Source organism: Pongo abelii, chromosome 1 (assembly GCF_028885655.2).
Source record: "Pongo abelii isolate AG06213 chromosome 1, NHGRI_mPonAbe1-v2.0_pri, whole genome shotgun sequence".
Classification (NCBI taxonomy): domain Eukaryota; kingdom Metazoa; phylum Chordata; class Mammalia; order Primates; family Hominidae; genus Pongo; species Pongo abelii.
In genome coordinates this window covers 36,674,160-36,697,342 of record NC_071985.2, presented here as the reverse complement: position 1 = coordinate 36,697,342, position 23,183 = coordinate 36,674,160, and the positions used below count along the sequence as shown (strand labels likewise).

Sequence of the window (23,183 nt, the reverse complement as noted above, 5' to 3'; positions counted from 1 at the left end):
CAACCCTATCAGACCTGACCCAACACCGCCCCCCACTTCAGAACATATTTTGTAAAGATCCCATTACTATTCTAAAGCAAAATTCATAGGTAATATTTCTACACATATAAATAGAAATAAAGGGAGAAATAATAGTCATCAAAATATGTACTTACTATGTTTAAATATGCTCAGACCCAACTGTACCAGAAGACATAATGAAGTACTCTCAGACTTGTGCCTACTTACAATGAGTAAGCTTGGACTTAAGAAAATTTACATTTGAAGCCATTCTATACAGAAAGCAGATCAGAAGTATGGATGGAACTTGAATAAAACTTAATGTTACATAAGAAATAATAGATTAGATTTATTTGAATATAAGAGGAAGAAAAACTGAAATAGAGATAACATACCAAGACAAAGTACTGACTGTTGAACTGGTGAAAATTAGGAAGTACATTATTTCTGCAAATGAGATGGCCTTATTAAAAGTGTAGTGTCAAAATTATCCCCTATAACATGAAAAAGTGCAAGATTAAAGTCTAACAGAAAACATATCTCCTGCTTCAAAATTTCCATAATTTAGACTATAGTCAATATATACATTAACTTAAAAAGACTTCAAAGATCATACTGTCGAAAGGTGATGAGAAATAGAGGATGGATTAGGCAAAAATATTAATACAAGAAACTATAGAGATGATATATAGCTGACCTCTGTAGTTAATCTGACTAACACTCAAAACAGGCAATTCAAAACTATAATTAGAATATTTTAAACATTTTAAATCTTTACATAATTTCTTATCATTGTGGTACAAAAATATAATTTTTAATATTTAGTTTGACAATAGCAAATATACCTAAACCACTTTTTCTTAAAAAAAAATGCGATCCCTATATTTTGTGTGCTTCTGTTAATTCAGTAACATTTGGTTCTAGTCCTAAGGACTCTCAAACTTTGTTACATATTTTCCATCAGCTTTGCTGCTTTTGCAATAACTAAATACTGCATTTAATTAAAATCCCTTTTAATTAAAATTGTTGGAAATGCTCTAAGTAATTCCTTAGGAAAAAACAGGTATGAAAGTCTCAACTGAATCTAAAACATTTACTGATTAAATGTAGCTCTAGCTGCAAAGATTTTTGTTTACTTTGTTTTTTTTTTTCTTTTTTTTTGAGATGGAGTCTCCCTCTGTCGCCAGCAGGGAGTGCAGTGGTGCGATCTCAGCTCATTGCAACCTCCACCTCCCAGGTTCAAGTGATTCTCCTGACTCAGCCTCCCGAGTAGCTGGGACTACAGGCATGCACCACCACGCCCAGCTAATTTTTGCATTTTTAGTAGAGACAGGGTTTCACCATGTTAGCCAGGATGGCCTTGATCTCTTGACCTTGTGATCCGCCCGCCTCGGCCTCCCAAAGTGCTGGGATTATAGCCGTGAACCACAGCGCCTGGCCTATTTGTTTTTTTTAGCTCAATTTTCCCTTCCTCCACATGTTCATTAACAGGTTCCATGTTAATTCATTTGTCTCTTATTCTTTTTGTCTCTTCAAATTCATTTGTCTCATTCTTAAATACCTTGTATATACAATCTTTAAATATAATCACCCTATCTTAAAAATAGCATGCATAGGAGTGACATCATCAAAAATGGTGGCATAGGAGATTCCAAAGGCCCATCCCTCCACAGAAAAATGCTGGCAAAATCTGTCACAATCAACTTTATCAAAAATCTGGAAAACAGTCAAGGGTTTTCACCAATCAACAGAATGTTTAATCAAGGCAAGAGCAAGTGAAATCTGATAGGAGAACTTGGTGTATTTCAATTTACCCTTGCCCCATTCCCTTCTTCCTGGCTCGGTGGCAGTAATTCCCAGAATGGGTTACTGGTGCTGGAGATAACAGAGTAGACTCTGCTCTCAAAGAATTGTATTGTTTTGACCTGGTGAGTGGCTCTCTGAAGGACTAATGCAAAAGGCTTGCCTTTATTTCACCTGATTCGGAACTCTCTCAGGGTGGAAAAGTGGCTACTTGGAGGTTATCTGTTAAAAACATTGAAAGGTAATGAAGCAGCAGATGGAGCATGCAGCACAGGAAGTCAGTTAGGGCAAACAAACTGCTTGCTAAAAAGCTCCAAACAAGCAGGATGGGAAGACAAAGGCAGTTATGAACTGCCTGGCTGAGAGCTGAAGGCATATCCCAACATACACGTACAGAGTTTAATGTTTTGTTTTGCTCCAGGCATTTAAGGAAATCTCTGACAAATCACTAGCTGACCACTAAGCTAATGGAATGGAGACTTCAGTGACTACAAACAACAAAAAACATGGTATTTCCAAAAAAGGTTTAGAAAAGTCACTAAACAAACAACTACAACTCACCACAAGCAGCAACATCAAATCCTGGGAAGATGGAAGAATCTCATTTCTAGAGTTACCATATTAAAATATTTGAAATGTCCAGTTTTCAACAAAAAATTATAAGGCATGCGAAAATACAAGAAAGTATGGTCCATTCACAGGAAAAAAAGGAAATGAACAAACTGTCACTGAGGAGGTTCAGACATTCGACTGACTAGATAAAGACATTTCATCAACTATCTTAATATGCTCAAAGAACTAAAGAAAACCTAAATAATGTGTGTCACCAAACAGAGAATACCAATGGCAGACAGAAATTATAAAAAGGAACAAAAAAAATTCTGGAGCTAAAAAGTATAATAACTGAAATGAAAAACTCAGAGGGGAGACGGTGAGTGTTCAACAGCAGATTTGGGCAGGCAGAAGAATCAGGGAACTTGAAGGTAGGCCAAATGAAGTCTAAGAGATCTGTGGGCATCATCAAGCCCTTCAATATATGCATAACAAGGCCGGGTGCCATAGCTCACACCTGTAATCCCAGCACTCTGGAAGGCCAAGGCGGCCGGATCACGTGAGGTCAGGAGTTTGAGACCAGCCTGGCCATGGTGAAACCCCGTCTCTACTAAAAATACAAAAATTAGCTGGGCATGGTGGTGCATGACTGTAGTCCCACCTACTCTGGAGGCTGAGGCAGGAGAACTGCTTGAACCTGGGAGGCCGAGGCTGCAGTGCGCCAAGATTGTGCCACTGTACTCCAGCCTGGACAACAGAGTGAGACTCCATCTCAAAACAAACAAACAAACAAACTATATATATATATATATATATATATATATATATATATATATACACATATGCATAACAAGAGTCTCAGAAGGGGAAGAGAAGAGACAGGGGCAAAAAAAAAATTTGAAGAGATAATGGCCAATAACTTCCCAAATTTGATAATACACGCATTTACACGTCCAAGAAGCTCAACAAGCTCCAAGCAGAAAAATTCAAGGAAAGCCACATCAAGACACATAATAATCAAACTGCTGAAAGCTAAAGACAGAATCCTGAAAGCAACAAGAGAGAAGTGATTCATTACATATAAGACATCCTCAATTAGATTAACAGCCAATGTCTCATCAGAAACCATGAAGAATAGAGCAGTGGGAGGATATGGTTAAAGTGCTGAAAGACTTTTAAAAAAATCTGTCCACCAAGAATTCACTATCTGCCAAAAATATCCTTCAAAAATGAAGGTGAAATTAAGACATTTCCAGATAAAAACTGAGGGAATTGTCTGGACACTGTGGCTCATGCCTATAATCCCAGCACTTTGGGAGGCTGAGGGTGGGCAGATCACTTGAGCCCAAGAGTTCGAGACCAACCTGGGCAACATGGCGAAACCCCATGTCTACAAAAAATACAAAAAAATCAGCTGGGCTTGGTGGCACATGCCTGTAGTCCCAGCTACTCAGGAGACTGAGGTGGATGGATCACCTGAGCCCAGGGAGGCTAAGGCTGCAGTGAGCTATGATGGCACCACTGCACTCTAGCCTGGGTGACAGAGTAAGACCCCATCTCAAAAACAAACAAACAAACAAACAAAACAAAACAACTTGAAGGAGTTCATAATTAGTACACCTGGACTACAAAACTGCTAACAGTGTTTCAGGCTGAAATGAAAGGATGCTAGACAGCACCTTGAAGCCACATGAAGAAATAAAGAATACCAATAAAGGTAACTACATAGGTAAATATAAAAGTTAACATTACTGTATTTTTGGCTTGTGACTTCTCCTTTTTTTCTACATAATTTAAAAGACAAATGCATAAAACAACAATAATAAATCTACATTAATGGATATACAATGTATAAAGATGAAATCTGTGACAATGACAACATAAAGGGGGAGAAACAGAGCTGTATAGAAGCAGAAGTTCTATACAGTATTAAAACTAAAGTGGTACTAATTCAAACTACACTGTTATAAATTTCAGATGCAAACTGTAATCCCCAAGAAAACCACTAAAAAAAAAACCCTAAGAACTATACAGAAAATAATAAAAGTGGCACGCTTCAAAAAGCTCGATTAAACAAAAAAGAAGACAGTAATGGAGGAATTGTGGAAGTAAAAAAGTATAGAAAACAAATACAAAAATGGCAAAAGTCCTTCCTTATCAGTAAGTGTAAATGGATTAAACTTTCCAATTAAAGACAAAAGTTGGCAAATGGATAAGAAAGACATGATTCCAACTCTATTCTGTCTATAACTCACTTTAGATCCAAAGACAAACATAGGTTGAAAATGAAAAAATAAACTAAGATGCTCCATGCCAAAGGTAAGAAACTGCTTAGATGAGTTGCACAACTTTATGAATGTGCTGCCAGTGAATCATACACTTCAAAGTGGTTAAAATGGTAAATTTTATGTGTATTTTGCCGCTGCCACAACAAAAAATAAGTATCCATATGTGTGGTAGTTAGCCTTCAAGATGGCCCCTGTGGCCAGGTGCGGTGGCCCAGGCCTGTAATACCAACACTTTGGGACCTGAGGTGGGTGGATCACTTGAGCCAGAAGTTCGAGACCAGCCTGGCTAACATGGCAAAACTCCATCTCTACTAAAAACACAAAAATTAGCCAGGCATGGTGGTGCATGCCTGTAGTCCCAGCTACGAGGGAGGCTGAAGCACAAGAATCGCTGGAACCCAGGAGGCGGAGGTTGCAGTGAGCTGAGATCGCACTGCACTCCAGCCTGGGCGACAGAGCAAAAAAAAAAAAAGATGGCCCCCAGTGATCTCTGCCTTGTGCAGGGTATTCATGCTTCCTTGTGCAGTCCTCTCCCACAGTGTACTAGGTCAGCCTGCACGACCAGTAACTAACAGCTCAAGTAATAGCAAATTACTTCCAAGATTAGGTTATAAAAAAGACTACAACTTCTGTCTTGGGTACTCATTCATTCATTCATTCATTCTCTATGCCTTTCAGATCATTCATCCTGCGAGAAGTAGGTTGACATGTTACAGAAGCTTATGGAGAGGCCGAGTTGTAAGGAACTAAAGTCTCTAACACACCAGCCAGGGCTGTACTGCCAACAACTATGTGAGTGAGTTTGAAAGTGGATTTCCCACAGTCCCAGGTGAGCCTTGAGAGATAACTGCAGCTCCAAATGACATCTTGACTACAACCTTGTGAGAGCCCTATGCTAGAACTACCTAGCTAAGCTGCTATCAGATTAATGACCCTCAGAAACAGTAAAAGATAACATATTTATTGTTTTAAGCAGCTAAACTTTGGGATAATTTGTTAGGCAGCAATAGGTAACTAATACAACATGAGAGCAATATATTTTCAAAGGAATAAATTTAAGCCTATCTTAGGTAGAAATAAAATTCCTAGTGAGATTTATTTTCTTTTTTCTTTTTTTGAGACAGGGTCTCACTCTGTCATCCAGGCTGGAGTGCAGTGGTGCGATCTCGGCTTACTGCAACCTCCGCCTCCTGGTTCAAGTGATGGTCATATCTCAGCCTCCTGAGTAGCTGGGACTACAGGCATGTGCCACCATGCCTGGCTAATTTTTGTATTTTTTGGTAGCGATGGGGTTTCACCGTGTTGGTCAGGCTGGTCTCGAACTCCCAACCCCAAGTGATCCTTCCACCTTGGCCTCCCAAAGTGCTGGGATTACAGGTATGAGCCACTGTGACCAGCCTTACTTTCAAATAATATATGATTGTAGATAAATACTATAATTGCTTCACTTTAATGTGATTTATATCATCTTCTTGCAGTTTCAAATATATTTAATGATATGATAACATCTGTTAACTTTTTACTTATCACTGATTGAATAAATATTATGTAATATAATAACACTATGAATTGTTGTTAGGGATATGGAACAACTGTAACTATCATACCTGCTGTTAGAAGTATAAATTGAAATAACCATTTCAGAAAACTTTTTAGTAGTAGCTACAAAAGCCAAACATATGCCTACATGTGACCCAAAAATTCTATTTCTAGATATATATCTATGAGAGATGAGTATAAATGTGGTATAAGAATGTTCATAGTAGCTTTATTCATATAGCCAAAATCTGGAAACAAATCAAGTGACAACAGAAGAGAAGAGATAAATTGTCTATAGACACACAATGGAATACTACACAACAATAACAAAGAACTTCTGCTACATTCAAAACATGGATGAATCTCATAGGAATAACACCGATTTAAAGAAGGTAACACAAGAATGCATACTGTATGATTCCATTTACATGAAGTTCAAGAAAAGACAAAAATCTATGATGATGTAAGTGGTTATACCTGATAGAATAGTGGTTATACCTGATAGAAATGGTATAATGACTAAAAAGGGGTATGGGAAACATTTTGGGGTACTGGAAATGTTATACAGGGTATCCACAAGGCTGGGGAACAGGAAAAATATGTGCTAGTTACATTTTCAAATAATATGCTCAACATCTTTTTCTTCAACCTCAATATATTTTTCCAAGTAAAATACTTCTAAATTTAAAGCAATGGCCCCAATTGTGCATATTTTTAAAAATACAATAAACACACTGTTTTCTTTATGCTTCCAGCTTTTTTAGACATGAAAACATAATAGGCACAGTATTAAAAAAATATAACCAATATACTGTTTAAAAATAAGTTTATCCTATATTTTCCAACTACACAGATATTCTGTTTCTAGATCATGGTGGCAGTTACATGTGTGTAGGTGTATGCATGTAAATAAATTCATAAAGCTGTGCATTATATGTTATACTGCAATATATGTGCGCACACACATACACAATAATGAACAAAATATTTCTTAACATTTAATATGAAAAATTATCTTTTATGAATAGGGTAAAGTAAAATCATATTCTTCTTCATTGTTATCATATTGCTTACATTACAAACTTTACAAAATAATCCATCACTTAAGGGATTTTGCGTTTTTTTGTTTTGTTTTGTTTTGTTTTGAGACAGGGTCTCGATCTGTCACCCAGGGTGGAGTACAGTGATGTGATCACTGCTCACTGCAGCCTCAAACTCCTGGGCTCAAGCATCTCACTCTGTCACCCAGGCCGGAGTGCACTGGCACGATCATAGCTCACTGCAGCCTCAAACTCCTGGACTCAAGCAGTCCTCCTGCCTTAGCCTCCCAAAGTGATGGGATTACAGGCATGAGCCACTATGCCCAGCCCACACTTTATTTTTTAACTAACGGCACTGATAACTATATTCACTGATTTGTGAAGCCTCCCACTAGGATTCTTAGAGACTAAGCGCCATCAATGACCAATATAAAGAATTCCTAAAATATCTCATGCTACCTTAAAAAGAAATTTGTCTCTAAACTCACATTACTGAACAATAGCTGTTTTCTATCGGTTGCACAAGCAATGACGATGTAAAAAGTGCTAAGAGTAGTTTGGGTTTGTGTGTAAAATGGAATTAGGTCCTAGGTTGAATAATTATAAAAATATTTTAACAAATGAATGTCTAGTGAGATATCCTAAAGTTGTGCTGGACATATGAGACATCTAGTATGTCTGGCCCCTGACTACAAAGTGCCAGCTACACTTTCCCATTAATATGGCAACCAAAAACCTTTTCACTTTTTCAAAGGGTCCACTAGAGGGCAGTAATAACTCCAGTGAGAACCCTGGCATTCTTATTTAGCTTCCAGAACTCCCTTGGGAACAGGAACCACATTCTTTTAATCTTAGAATCCCTAATGTTGAACAGAGTGCCTGACGTGTACAGTAGGTGTTCAGTAGTCATGATGGACCAAGGCTATGATAGAAGGTGCCATGGAGGCACAAAGGAGGGTGAGATCAATCTAACAAGGGAACTGAAGGGAGAGGGAAATCTTCACAGGTGATGTAAGAAAATTGCCTTAATAGAGGATTTGGTGCTAGGTGAGCTGGGGGTCTGCTGGGGTAGGAGGTGGGTGGTAGAGGATGTGCTACATCAAAGACAAGAGAACAAATCAAGAAAGAGGAAAACACAGGAACCAGGAAACACGATTCAAAACATGAGAGAAGGAAGGGAAATTCCCAGGACAATGATGAAAGGAACAGGCAGGATGAAAATTTTGCGCCAGGCCTAGACAGCAGCCAGTCCAGACTGGAATAGGAGGACAGAAGGCTCCTAGAGAAGTATCTCCAAGGAAAAGATAAAGTTTAAAAATGGATCTGAGAGATAACCTTAAGTGTTTGCCATATTGAGATGAATTTGACAGTTCTGTTAGACACAACAGAAAACAAAGCAAACAGAAAAATAGGCCAGGTATGGTGAGCCACACCTGTAATCCCAGCACTTTGGGAGGCAGAGGCAGGTAAATCACCTGAGGTCAGGAGTTCGAGACCAGCCTGGCTAACGTGATGAAACCCCGTCTCTACTAAAAATACAAAAAATTAGCCGGGCATGGTGGCAGGCGCCTGTAATCCCAGCTACTAGGGAGGCTGAGGTGGGAGGATGGCTTGAACCTGAGAGGCAGAGGTTGCAGTGAGCCGAGATAGTGCCACTGCACTCCAGCCAGAGTCACAGAGCAAGACTGTCCCAAGGGGAAAAAAAAATAATAAAGCAATTATTGTTCCAAAAGGGGTAGAAAGCTATTCAAAAAAGAATATACTCATAGTAATAATTATCTGACTCAGGAACAAAATAATAATAATTACCTGACTCAGATTCAAGAACACTTACATAGTCATAACAATATAAATATGAAATACTACTGATTTTTTTATAAGAATGAAAGATTAAAAGTGAAGCTACTGAGTATAGATTATTCATTTGAGAAACTTAGTTATAAAAGGAAGAAGGGTACAAGGAAGAAAAACACAATGGCATGAAAGCTTTCCCTGCCTGTTCCGTGGACAGCCCATTCCTATAGTAGTATGGGCTGACATACATTCTCAATCTTATGCAATTTTAGCAACCCTGGGAGGCACGTGGGTTTCATCAGCCTCCTTTTGTAGTTAAAGAAACAGAAGCTGAGAAATGTGTCTAGACTTGAATAAGAACTCACATCTCCCTCCTAGAATCCAAAGCACACACTCTTCTACATTCTATAACTTTCCAAAATATTGCTTTGTCAGGAATTATACTGTCCTCATAAGAATATAAGTTAACTAATGGTAAAAAGTTGGCTTCAACATCATGAAAATCTCTTGAAATAAAAATAATTGTGCCTGGTAAAGAATTAAAACATTGAAACTCTAGAACAATTATAGAATTAAATGTTTTGACTATTAGCTTTATGGTACCTTTTTTTCTTTTTAAATGAATTAAGTCCTTTGCATTTAAAACTAAGTAGCACCAATAATTTAAAAAAACATTTTTTTTTAAAGACAAAAGAAGGAAAACACACACAACTAAAAATGGTCATTAAATATATGAATATATTGTCTGTAAATGCATGAAAAAGGCATTTCCCAACAATATCTGCTTAGGAAATTTCAAAATATATATACTTTTCACTCCCTCACTCAAGATTATTCTAAATGAATTTTTTCACATTTTGCAACTAGTAAGATCATACAATACTCCTGATATACAAGTATGTGACTTAAGACTGTCTCACATGCAGATGGCTGGTCCATGCCATGCAGGAGATGGGATGGGCTTTCTTGAGGACCATTCTCAATGCCTTCTCTCTAGAACCTCATGACACCACTACTTACCCTTCTCACCACCAACAATGGTGTTAAAGGAGCCAAACTATTCCATATAAAATCCTACTTAAATGTCATATAGTGGAACTAATATGCATCTGAAATATGATTTTCCTAATTTTTTCATCATAAATGTATAGTATTTCAGCTACATTATAGATTAAGGTTTAATAAGCCTGTAAAGGGTTTCCTAGAAACATATTTATTTATTTATTTGTACATTTTTTCCCAGTGGGAAATGTATTTCAAATTCCAAAACCCAGACTTACATGAATTTTTAAAGTGTAACTATTTGTGAGTGGCTACCTGTAAATATTGTGACAGTGGCTTAAGCAAGACAGCATTATTAGGAAAGAAGAGGAACTGCCTCCGAGTCCTCTGCCTGTAGGGTCAGCAAAAGAACTGGAAGTATCATTAAGTTTACCATACAGAAACTTAAAATAGCTCCTTGCCATCGCTACATGTTTAGTGAAGGACAGGGAAAAAAGGGAGTCTCTTCAGTTAATTTCAAAGAACTTTAAAAAAAGACAATATGGAAGCAATTATTCATTACAATAGGATTATAAAAGGTTGTATTGTCAAATGAGACCACATCTTATTGGTGGACAGCTCATCAGTAGATTGCTATAAGGATATTTTTAAAAAGAGTTTGCTCCTAAAAATGTGGAAGTTAGGCACCCTTGAGAACACTGCCTTCCCTAGTCACTTGCTTTCTAAAACACAGGGAAATGAAAAAGTGGAAATGAAAGATTGAGTAATCAACCTAGTTTTGCTTTCAGGTCACTGTACTGACTAAACTAGGAAACATGAACTTCCAAAAGCCTGCCCAAATTCAGAAATTCAGCAAAAAAAAAAAAAAAGCACTAAGTGAGTACTTCCTTTCTATTTCCAATGTATTTTATGAATATAAACAAGCAAACACACACAGCATTGGATGTGTGGCTTCTACTGGTTTCTAAAGAGGTAATTAAACCATTAGAACCAAGAATTGGCAAGCAGCATCCCTGGTGAAAATGAAACCAAAAACACAGCAGTGATTTATGATTTTCTGAAAGATAACCCTTTGCTACAATTTATAGAGATGTGTTGAACCCATTTGCTCAGTAGATGAAATCCTCTGCAGCACACCCTCCCACCTACACCTCACCACCTCCTTCAGTACCATGTTGCACCTCTCTTAAGCACACTTTCAAACTCCTGACCCTCGCTCATATTATCTGGCCTCAGCCAAGTTTTTGACATTGTCTTGCAATGCTCCTTCCCTCTATTACTCACTCCACTACAGCCTTTGTGGTCTTTTGTTCCATGAATACTCACGCTCATTCTTGATTTAAGAACTTTATTCTAGCTCTTCCCTCTGCTTGACAGCTCTTTTTCTTGATCATCACCAGATAAATTCCTTCCTGTTACTACCTCAGAAAAGTGTTTCCCCATCACCTAAACACACCACCCTAAAGCACTGATGTCACTTATTTATTTTTATATTACTTTTCTTCTCCCACTAAAATATAAACTCTATAGAGTAAGAACTTTGTGCTGCTCACTAATATTACATCTTCCACACTGAGAACAGTTCTGTCATACTGTAGACATTCAATATACACAACTGAATGGACCGATGAGTAACAGTCACTCACGATCTATTTATTGGGCATGCTGCTATATGCTGGCTACATATAATGTAAATATAATATTAAAAAACTCACGGAGCTTTCAGTTTTGTGAGAGAGCATAAACAAGAAAATAAACACAAATACTTATAAGCTGTAACAAGTGCTATTAAGGAAATAAACAGGTGTCATGATAAACAACTGGGGAGAGTATTTTAATGAGGGTGGTTAGGTAAGATCTCTCTGAGGAGGTAACATCTAAATGAGAAAAGAAAACTGGGAAGATGTCAAACTTGGGCGAGGGGGCATGCATGTGTAACAGTAAGGCACTTTCAAAGAACTGAAAGACTGGCAGCAAACAGGAAAGTGCCTGAAATAAATCTGGAGAGGTAGGCAGGGGCCAGATCACCTAAGGGAATGCTAAAACTCTAGAGTTTAGTATTTTAAGCAGAGGACCGAAAACTGATTTGCAATTTTAAAAGTATCCTAGACTTCTTAGTCGATTTCAGAGTTCATTAAAACTCCCTTCCTTTGTCCAAAAGCATCAGTGAATATAGAAAATTAAAATGACATATCCTAAAGCATATACAAAATAAACATTTCAATGAACCAGAAAAAAGGAGAAGAGAAAAAGCTGCAAGTCAGGCTAAAGCTGCAGGCCTACTGGTAGGCAGAAGTAGCCAGGAATTGGTCTCCTGCAAGACAAAAGGTGTTCAAAGTGCTCCAGAGGAACAGGAAACGACGAGACAGCTTCACTGTTTGAAACCGAGGGCTGAGACAGAGTTTACCCACCCTGAATAGGAGGCTGAAAAACACTGCCACTAACCAGCCCGGCATGGTGGCTCACACCTGTAATCCCAGCACTTAAGGAGGCTGAGATGGGTGGATCATGTAAGGTCAGGAGTTCGAGACTAGCCTGGCCAACATGGTAAAACCCCTTCTCTACTAAAAATACAAAAATTATCCGGGCATGGTGGTGGGCACCTGTAATCTCAGCTACTCGGGAGGATGAGGCAGGAGAATCACTTGAACCCAGGAGGTAGAGGTTGCAGTGAGCAACCATTACATTCCAGCCTGGGAAACAAGAGTGAAATTCTGTCTCAAAAAAAAAAAAAGAACAACTCAAAAGACAAAACTGCTCCTAACCACTGCCAGGAAGCGAAGCTTACTTAAACCAGAAATGATGGGAAGCAGATAATGCCTCCAAGCCTGGGCCTGGACCAATCTCCAGTATCACACTGGGACAGAGGCCCTCTGTTGCCAGTGTTAAGATATGGCTCCAGCCTGGGATTGTTTGCGGCCAGATGGAAGGCAACCAAAACTACTAGACAGAGGGAGTGAAAGCAGTGGTAGTCAGATATGCACATGAAAAATTCTAGTCAAGAAGCACTTGCAAATCAAAAGTCTAAAATACATGAAGAAATTAAAACCATGAAAGACAGTCAATATAACCAATGTCAGGGAGAGGAATTTACTGCAGATGAAATGAAAATAGAGCAATATAAAAATGACTTTAAAATGCTACACAGCTCCAACAGCTAAAGAAAATCATAAGACATTACAAAAGAAAAATAGGTTATAAAATAAAAACATAAAATACAAAAATAGAAGAAATGAGAAAGAAGCAAAGTTGAAGGATTAGGTTAAAGATTTTCTAGAATATAGGAGTCCTCAGATAAAAGTATATGTGGAGATGTTAATGGAAGATGGGAGAAAAGAGGAATCTAGCAAAACCAAATAATCTCTCACAAAAAACAAAAATACGTATATAATATTATTTAAATAAAATTGTCTCTGTGTGTATAAGCAAGAAAAAAATTACCAATAAAAACCACAGAGTTGAACTATGTTACATTGTTGAGTGAAAACAGAAAAACAATGACAGAATAAAATGCGTTATGTAATATTTATATAAACAACTAAAAAAAACCCTGTGTCTACCTATGTGCATACAAATGCATTGATAAAGATCTAAAATTAGACACAGCAAACCGATAATAGTTGCCTATTTGAAGATGTGTGGGATGTGACAGATTGGGAGGAGAGGTTATGGTATATTTCATATAAATATGAATATGTATATATTTTCATATATATCTATATGTAATTATTAAAAATTTTACATTAAGCTTGCATTTATTAAAAGCACAAGAAATACAATTTAAAAGATAACCACAATTTAAAACAATAAGGTTAGAGCTACGGCAGTCGAATTGGAGGATGTCTACCATAAACTTAAGCTAGGAAATTGCAGATAATTTGAATACACGAATAAATTTTCTGTAAATTATGCCCCCAAAATGTCCAGTGCATATTTATTCCTGTAGCAATTATATGAGCACAGAAAAAAGGATAAATGAATTTATACCAGGTTAATGTTGGATATCTAAAGGGGTGGCAGGAAGAGGGAGAAGAAACCAAAAACAAAAAGTAAAAATACAATGCTATCCTTGTTGGGTTTTTTTGAGACAGGGTCTCACTCTGTCACTCAGGCTGGAGTGCAGTGGCAGGACCATAGCTTACTGCAGCCTTGACCTCCTGGGTTCAAATGACCCTCCCTCTGCAGGTTCCCGAGTAGCTGGGACTATAGGCATGCACCACTATGCTTGGCTAATTTTTGTATTTTTTGTAGAGACGGGGTTTTGCCATGTTGTCCTAGCTGGTCTCAAACTCCTGTGCTCAAGCGATCAGCTTCCCAAAGTGCTGGGCTTACAGGTGTGAGCCACTGCATCCAGCCAACTTTGGTTTTTAAAAGGGACAATGTAATATATAATTCAATCCTGTTTATATAAAATTATGTATTGTTTGCATAAATATAAATATTTATTGAGTGTACCATGTCAGAGAATAATCTTAAGAGTCGGGGCTGGGCGCGGTGGTTCACGCCTGTAATCCCAGAACTTTGGGAGGCCAAGGTGGGAGGATCACCTGAGTTGAAGACTTTGAAACCAGCCTGGCCAACATGGTGAAACCTCGTCTCTACTAAATATGCAAAAGTTAGCCAGGCATGATGGCGGGCGCCTGTAATCCCAGCTACTCTGGAGGCTGAGGCAGGAGAATTGCTTGAACCTGGGAGGTGGAGGTTGCAGTGACCTGAGATCGTGCCACTGCATTCCAGCCTGGGCGACAGAGCAAGACTCCATCTCAAAAAAAAGAAAAGAAAAAAAAAAGAGGGAAAACTGGGCATCCTAAAGTTCTTGCTCACAGGGAGCTTACAATACTGGGGGGAGGGAAGAGGAAAATAAGCAGAAATTATACAATATCTGTAAGTGGCAGAGAAAAATAAAGCAGGTTAAAGGGATACAGTATGATCAAGGGGGTCATAAGAGAATCTGACACAGGTTGTAAGGTGTATCAGATGAAGTGACACTTTGAACAGAGAGCTGAATGAAGTGCAAGAGTCAGGCAGGTAGTTTCGGAGAGCAGTTTCAAATACAGGGAGTTGCAAGTATGAAAGTCATAGGGCCAGTGTGTTCTTGGTATGTCCTGAAATAGCAAGAATATTAGTGTTAGTGGAGCACAGTAAGCGAGGGTGAGATGGTAAGTTAACACTGTCAGAGATGAGATCAGAGAAGCAGCCAGGGACCATATCATTGAGGGCCTCTTAAACCAAAGGAATTATAATGGGGAGCCACTGGAGGGCTTTCAACAGGTAGTGACATAATCTGATTATGCTTTAAAAGGAATTGTTTGGATGCAGTGTGAAAAGTAGAACTGGATGAAAGGAGACCAGGGTGTTAGTCTGTTTTATTACTATAAAGGAATATGTAAGACTGGGTAATTTATAAAGAAAAGAGGTTTAATTGGCTCACAGTTTGGCAGGCTGTACAAGCATAGCACCAACATTTGCTCAGCTTCTGGTAAGGGCCTCAGTGAGCTTTCAATCAATCATGATGGAAGCCAAAGGAGGAAGAGGTACATCCATGACAAGACACGGAGTAAGGATGTGGATGTGGAGAGGTGCCACAGTCTTTAAAACAACCAGCTCTCAGGTGAACTCAGAGGGAGAACTCACTCATTACCACAAGGAGGGCACCAAGCCATGGATGAGAGATCTGCCCCCATGACCCAGACACCTTGCACTAGGTCCATCTACAACATTGAAGGTCCCGTTTCAACCATGAGATTTGGAAGGAACAAAACATCCAAACCATATTAATCAGTGAGAAAGCTATTATAGTGGTCCTGCTAAGAGAATATGGTGACATGGATAAGAGCAGGAGAGACAGATTTGGTAAGCAGCAGGATTTGAAATATGTTTCCAAGGTAAAGGCAGCAGGATCTACTGATGGACTGAGGATGTGTAGGCATCATGCAATATATCATAATACTGGTCACTGGTCATAAACATGCTAATAGTGTTTATCTCTGGGTATATGATTTCATGTGACTTAAACTTGTTTCTTATGCTTCTAACATTTTTGGAATGTGCATGTATTGTTCATACAAGCAAGAAAAAGCAATAACATTATTTTCAGTGTGAACAAATCAGAAAATGTACATATCAAACACCATACTAGAAAATAAACATCTAGCTATACTGTGGTAAACTTCAGAGCATTAAGAATATAGAGAATATCCGAAAAGTCAGAAGAGAAAGAACAATATCTATAAAGGCATGGCAATTACACTCTCAAGAGACTGCTCATCAACAATGAATGTCAGGCATCCAGATTAGAAAGAAAAGAAGTAAAATATCTGTTTGCAGATGACATGATCTTTTATATATAAAATCCTTTAAAACATCGATTAAAAAACTATTAGAACTAATAAATGAGTTTAACATGGTTGTAAGATACAAGATTAATATACAAAAATTAATTCTATCTCTACACACTAGCAAAGAGGAAACCAAAAATAAAATTTAAAAATAATTCCATTTACAAAGGCATCAAAAGAATAAAATATTCAGGAATAAGTTTCACAAAAGAAGTGCTAAAACCTGGAAGACACTGTTGAAAGAAATCAATTTCCAAATGGAAAGCCATCCATTATTCAGGGATCAGAAAACTTAACATTAAGATAGCATTACTCTCAAAGTGATCTACAATTTCAATACAATTCCTACCAAAATCCCAGCTGACTTCTTGGCAGAAATTGACAAACTGATCCCAAAATTCATATGGAATTTGAATGTAAGGGATCAGAAGAGCCAAAACTACCTTGAAAAAGAAGAACAAAGTTGGAAGACTCATACTTTCTGATTTCAAAATTTCTTACAAAGCTATAATAATCAAGACAGTGTAGTAGTGGCCTAAGGACAGACATAGATCAATGTAACAGAATTGAGGGTTCAGAAAGAAATCTACATATTACAGTCAACTGATTTCTGACAAAGATTCCAACACCATTCAAGCATTTTCAACAAATGGTGCTTAAAACAACTGGATATATACATACAAAAGAATGAAGGTGGAAAACTCTTAGGAGAAAGGCAAGCATCAATCTTTATACTTTTATATTAGACAACAGTTTCTAAAATATGAAACTAAAACCAAAGCAACCAAAGGAAAAAAAATAGGTAAATTAGATTTTGCCAAATTCAAAATTTCTGTGCTTCAAAGAACATCATCAAGAAAGTGAGATGGGGAGGGGGCTTCAAGATGGCTGACTAGGGGCACCTGGCACCTGCCTCCTCCACAAAGAAGGACTAAACAGTGGGTAGATAATCACATGTCAAAGAGAGCATCTAAGAAAAAAGAGTGGAATTCAGCAGAACAGTGACAGGGAACAACTGAGGCATGGAAAGAAAGGGAAGCAGGAAAAATGTAAATGAGAGATCCCTGGGGTTCCACATTTCTACTGCAGAATCCTGCAGTACTAGCCACAGGAGAGCCCCTTGGCCTCTGCAGGCCCTAAGACTAGTATAGTGAGCTGTCTGGAGTCCATACAACATTAATTCCAGAGAGACAGCACTGGGTACCTCACATACCCCCAAGGCCCAAGACACTGCAGCATAGCACCATTTTGAGAATTCAACCCCCACCAGACTATATTCTTCCCTAGGGCCCAACAGCCCCTACATCTCTACATCCCTGGAGCCCTGCTGACATCCCCACTGCATCCACCTGGAGAGCTGCAGTGGCACAACACTGACTGAACCCAATAGTAAAACCAGGTCCCCGGCACTCTAGCCTACACAGTGTCCTACACCCCAAGGAACCAGCAGTGCAGTGCACCAGGGAGGCTGCCCATGGGACAGAGGGAGCTGAAGCGCACACTCCTCAGAGCCTGAGAGCCATTTCCCTGGGGCCGCCCAGCAACAAGGCCACTGCGCACTGGCATGTGCCTTTAGTGTGCCTAGGGACAGGCCCACCCAGATGCTGTCCTGGGGTCCGGAAAATCACCCTGCCCTATCTGTCATGGTGGGTGTGTGAGCACATCAAGACAACAGACCAGCTCATCTATCGCCAGTGCCCAGTCATACTGTCCAGGGCCTGGGGATTGATCTGCCCTGCCAGCTGCTTCTGGGGCACACACACACACCATCAGGGAGCTTAACAGCAGGTCCAGCCTGTGGGCCACTGGTGCCTGAGCACACTAACCAAGGGCAAAGGGATAGCCCTGCCCTGGCCACCACAACTTTAGGCACACCATCAGGAGGCTAAGATCAGGCCCACTTGCTCTGTACCACTCTACCACACCAGTGTCTGAGAGCGCCATCTAGGGGCCCAGGAATAGCCTCATTCTGTCTGTTGCTGTGGACAGGCGCACACACTCAGCCATCAAGGGGCCTGATAACAGGCCCAGCCAACACACTGCGGGTGCCTGAGCATACCGTTTGAGGTCCTGAGGTTCATCCCACTGGTCACTACTGCCGGCATCCACACACTCCTCCCCAGGGCTTGAGGATGGGCCTGACTAGCCTATCATCACCACCACCATCACCGCCAGGACCCCCCTAAATGTGCTCTGGGGGGACTGGCCAGCCCAGTCCATTGCCACCACCACTGCCGCCTGTGCTTGCTGCCTAGGGGCCTGAAGGTTGACCCGCCACTGCTACTGCCATCACCACCACCACACATACTGCCCAGGGACTCATGAAACCACCTGCCTGCCCATCCCATTGCTGTCACTGCTGGTACCTTAGCAAGCCACCTGGAGGCCCAAGAATTGGTCTGCCTGGACCTGATAACACTAATATCTGTGTACACTGCCAAGGGAACCAAAAATGGACGTACTCGGCATGCCATCACCACCAGTGGGGCCCAAGAATGGGCCTGCCTGGAGTCCCCATCCCAAGTAAAGACCTATCATACCCTCCAGTACCAACCATAGCGTAAGTCACTGAGGAACTCACAAACATCACTGACACTGATTACACCCAAAGAAATCATACAGAGACTATACTATTGTACAAACCCGGAATCCAAGCTAAAGCACCCTACCCAATCGATATTATAGATACATCTACAGGCAAAAGTCTTTTCCTATGAAAGCCAATCTAAAAATCTGAAAGAAGAAACTGTTTCACCAAATGTGCAGGTATCAACTTAAAGACATAAGAAACACGAAAAAGCAAGGAAACATGACACTTCCAAAACAACTACGATAATTCTCCAGCAAAAGATTCCAGTGAAAAAGAAATCTATAGGACAGGCATTCTGGCTCACCCCTGTAATCCTAGCATTTTGGGAGGCTAAGGTGTGTGCATCACCCGAACCTTGGAGTTCGAGACCAGCCTGGGCAACGTGGCGAAACCTCCTCTCTACAAAAATTACAAAAAATTATTAGGCAGGAGGATCACTTGAACCCAGGAGTTTGGGGCCAGCCTTAGCAACACGGCAAAACCTTGCCTTTACAAAAAACACAAAAATAGCTGGGTTTGGTGGCAGATGCCTGTTGTCCCAGCTACTTGGGAAGCGGAGGTGAAAGAATTGCTTGAGCTCAGGAAGGCTGCAGTGAGCTGTGACTGTGCCACTGCACTCCAGCCTGGGACCCTGTCTCAAAAAATAAAATATAAAAAATAAAACAACATCAAATACCTGAAAAATAATTCAAACTAATGATATTAAAGAAGCTCAGTGAGATCCTAGAGAACACAGATAAACACAAGGAAATAAGAAAAACAATTCATGATCTGAATGAGAAATTTAACAAAGAGATACCATTTTAAAAAATCAAACAGAAATCCTGCATCTGAAGAGTTCAATGAATGAAATAAAAAATACAATTGAGAGCTTCAGAAACAGACTAGATTAGGGGTGTCCAATCTTTTGGCTTCCCTAAGCTACACTGGAAGAATTGTCTTGGGCCACACATAAAATACACAAACACTAATGACAGCTGACGAGCTTTAAAAAAAAAAAAAAAAATCATGTTTTAAGAAAGTTTACAGCTGGGTGCGGGGGCTCACACCTGTAATCCCCGCACTTTGGGAGACTGGGGTGGGTGGATCACCTGAGGTCAGGAGTTTGAGACTAGCCTGGACAACATGGTGAAACCATGTCTCTACTAAAAGTACAAAAATTAACTAGGCATGGTGGTGCATGCCTGTAATCTCAGCTACTTGGGAGGCTGAGGCAGGAGAATCGCTTGGACCCGGGAGGCAGAGGTTGCAGTGAGCCGAGATCACTCCACTGCACTCCAGTCTGGGCAACAGAGTCTCACTCTGTCTTAAAAGAAACAAAAAAAAAAAAAAGAAAAGAAAGTTTACAAATTTGTGTTAGACCACATTCAAACTGTCCTAGGCTGCGTAAGGCCCATGGGTCACAGGTTAGACAAGCTTGAATTAGATCTTTTATTTATTTGTTTTCCAAGATGACAGATAAGAGTCAGTGTTAGCATGCCTCTCCCACTTGGAAGGAAAGAATAGTGGCTAGAGAGTCACACTGTTAATTTTCTTTTTTCCAAGAACCACCACAGGAAGATGGAAGGAATCCACAAACCCTCTGAAAGAAGCAGCAGGCTGGAGCCTACTGCATGAGACAGGTGAAAAACTAAGTTCCCAGAGTGTAAGCAGGGGAATGAGCCTGTCTCGGAGCACACATCCCCACCTGCAAGTCTGAAAATCCAGACCATGAGAGAAAGCCTTAACCCTACTGAGAGCTGGAATGGACTTAGTCTATGTGAAATATAAAAGTAGACGCAGCAGCATGAAGTGCCTTGTAGGCATTCCCAGTCTCCAGCGCGAACAGAGGCAAGCCATTCCTGACCGTATCTCATAGGGGCCCTCAAAGAAGCAGTCAACGAGTTCAGGGAGGGGTCATAGGGTGAAAGAAGCTCCCAGGTGAATTTTGCGATATAATCTTGAGTAGGGATGAGCTCTCTTGAACAGAACCCACGGGGTGAGTGTAAAGTGTGCTACAGACATGAGCAGAGGAGCTGGGTGTCTGGCCTTATGGGAATATGGAGAGAGGCATGGTTATGGCCTTGGGCAGGTCTGAGTTCCATGAGCAGACTGCCTGGAACTAAATCCAGTGAGTGAAGCACTGCGGGAGTGAGACCAGCCTTGCCAACTGTGAAAGAGCTGGATGAGGCTCATTGTTGCCCACTGCTCTCTACTCCCTTTGGGAACTCTTCTATGCAGCAGATGCAGTTAACTACTCTCTGGAACATTATCCCAGGAACCTGAGGTCTTAAAGAAGTTCTAAAAGAAGTTCTGAATCTTGAAACAAAAGCTCTGACATGCACCTATATAGAAGCTCCTGAAAGCATAAATCTCACAGGGCCTAAAAAACAATAAAACAATAACAGAATGGAAAAAAAAACAAAGTATCTAGGTAACAACTAACATGATGAATAGAACAGTACCTAACATTTCAATATTAACGTTGAATGTAAATGGCCTAAATGTTCCACTTAAAAGATACAGAATAACAGAATGGATAAAAAACCACCAACCAAATATCTGCTGTCTTCAAGAGACTCACCTAACATACAAGGACTCACAAAAATTTAAGGTAAAGGGGTGGAAAAAGACATTCCATACAAATGGAAACCAAAAGCGAGCAGTAGTTATTCTTATTTCAGACAAAACAGACTTTAAAGCAACAACAGTAAAAAAGACAAAGGATGTTACACAATGATAAAAGGATTAGCCCAACATAAAGATACTATAATCCTAAATTTATATGCACCTAACACTGGAGCTCCCAGATTTATAAAACAATTACTATTAGATCTAAGAAATGAGACTGGCAACAACACAATAATAGTGTGGGACTTCAGTACTCCATTGACAGCACTAGATAGATCAAGACAAAAAGTCAACAAAGAAACAACAAACTTAAACTATATCCTAGAACAAATGAACTTAACAAATGTTTACACAACATTCTTCCCAACAACTGCAGAATATACATTCTCCTCATCAGCACATGGAACAGTCTCCAAGATAGGTGATATGACAGGCCACAAAATAAGTCTCAATAAATTTAAGAAAATCAAAATCATATCAAGTATCTTCTCAGACCACAGTGGAATAAAGCTGGAAATCAACTCTAAAAGGAACTCTCAAATTATACAAATACATGGAAATTAAATAATCTGCTCCTGTATAATTTTTGGGTTAACAATGAAATCAATATGCAAATTTTAAAATTCTTTGAAATGAATAATAGTGACACAACTTATCAAAACCTCTGATACAGCAAAAGCAGTGCTAAGAGGAAAGTTCACGGTGTTAAATGTCTACATCGAAAACCCTGAAATAGCACAGACAATTTAATGTCACATCTCAAAGAAATAGAAAAACAAGAACAAACTAAACCCAAACCCAGGAGAAGAAGTAACAAAGATCAGAGCAGAATTAAATGAAATTGAAACAAACAAACAAACAAACAAAACATACAAAAGATAAATGAAACAAAAAGCTGGTTCTTTAAAAAGATAAACAAAATTGATAGACCATTAGTGAGATTAACCACGAAGACAGAAGATCCAAATAAGCTCAATTTGCGGTGGCTCATGCCCATAATCCTAGCATGTTGGGAGGCCAAGGCAGGCATATCACTTGAGGTCAGGAGTTCGTGACCAGCCTGGACAACATGGTGAAACCCCATCTCTACTAAAAATACAAAAATCAGACGGGCATGGTGGCAGGTGCCTGTAATCCGAGCTACTTGGGAGGCTGAGGAAGGAGAATTGCTTGAACCTGGGAGGCAGAGGTTGCAGTGAGCCAAGATCACACCACTGCACTCCAGCCTGTCTGACACAGCAAGACTGTCTCAAAAAAAAAAGAAAGAAAAAAAAGAAACTGGAGATATTATAACTGATACCACAGAAATACAAAAGGTCATTCAAGGCTGCTATGAACACCTTTATGTGCACAAACTACAAAATCTAGAGGAGGTAAATAAGTTCCTGGAGATAGGAAATATATAACCCTTCTAGATTAAATCAGGAAGAAATAGAAACCCTGAACAGACCAATAACAAGCAGTGAGACTGAATTGGCAATTTTTTTAAATTGCCAACAAAAAAAAGTGCAGGACCAGGTGGATTCACAGCTGAATTCTATCAGACATTCAAAGAAGAATTATTACCAATCCTACTAAAATTATTCCAAAAGACAGAAAGAGGAAGTCCTCCCTAAATCATTCTATG

The 23,183-nt window shown here is 39.5% G+C and overlaps 1 protein-coding gene and 1 long non-coding RNA gene across 3 annotated transcripts in view; one reads left to right on the top strand and one right to left on the bottom strand.

Moving 5' to 3' along the window:
- NSL1 (NSL1 component of MIS12 kinetochore complex) overlaps positions 1–23,183 on the bottom strand; it is a 52,325-nt gene that overhangs the window by 4,277 nt on the left and 24,865 nt on the right. The gene's annotated exons all lie outside the window — the stretch shown is intronic.
- The window catches only part of LOC129048034 (uncharacterized), a 28,628-nt gene continuing 13,544 nt past the window's right edge, over positions 8,100–23,183 (top strand). The window contains exons 1-2 of the long non-coding RNA XR_008510034.2: positions 8,100–8,269; positions 10,807–10,894. This is a non-coding gene — a long non-coding RNA (uncharacterized LOC129048034). The remainder of the gene's footprint in view (positions 8,270–10,806; positions 10,895–23,183) is intronic.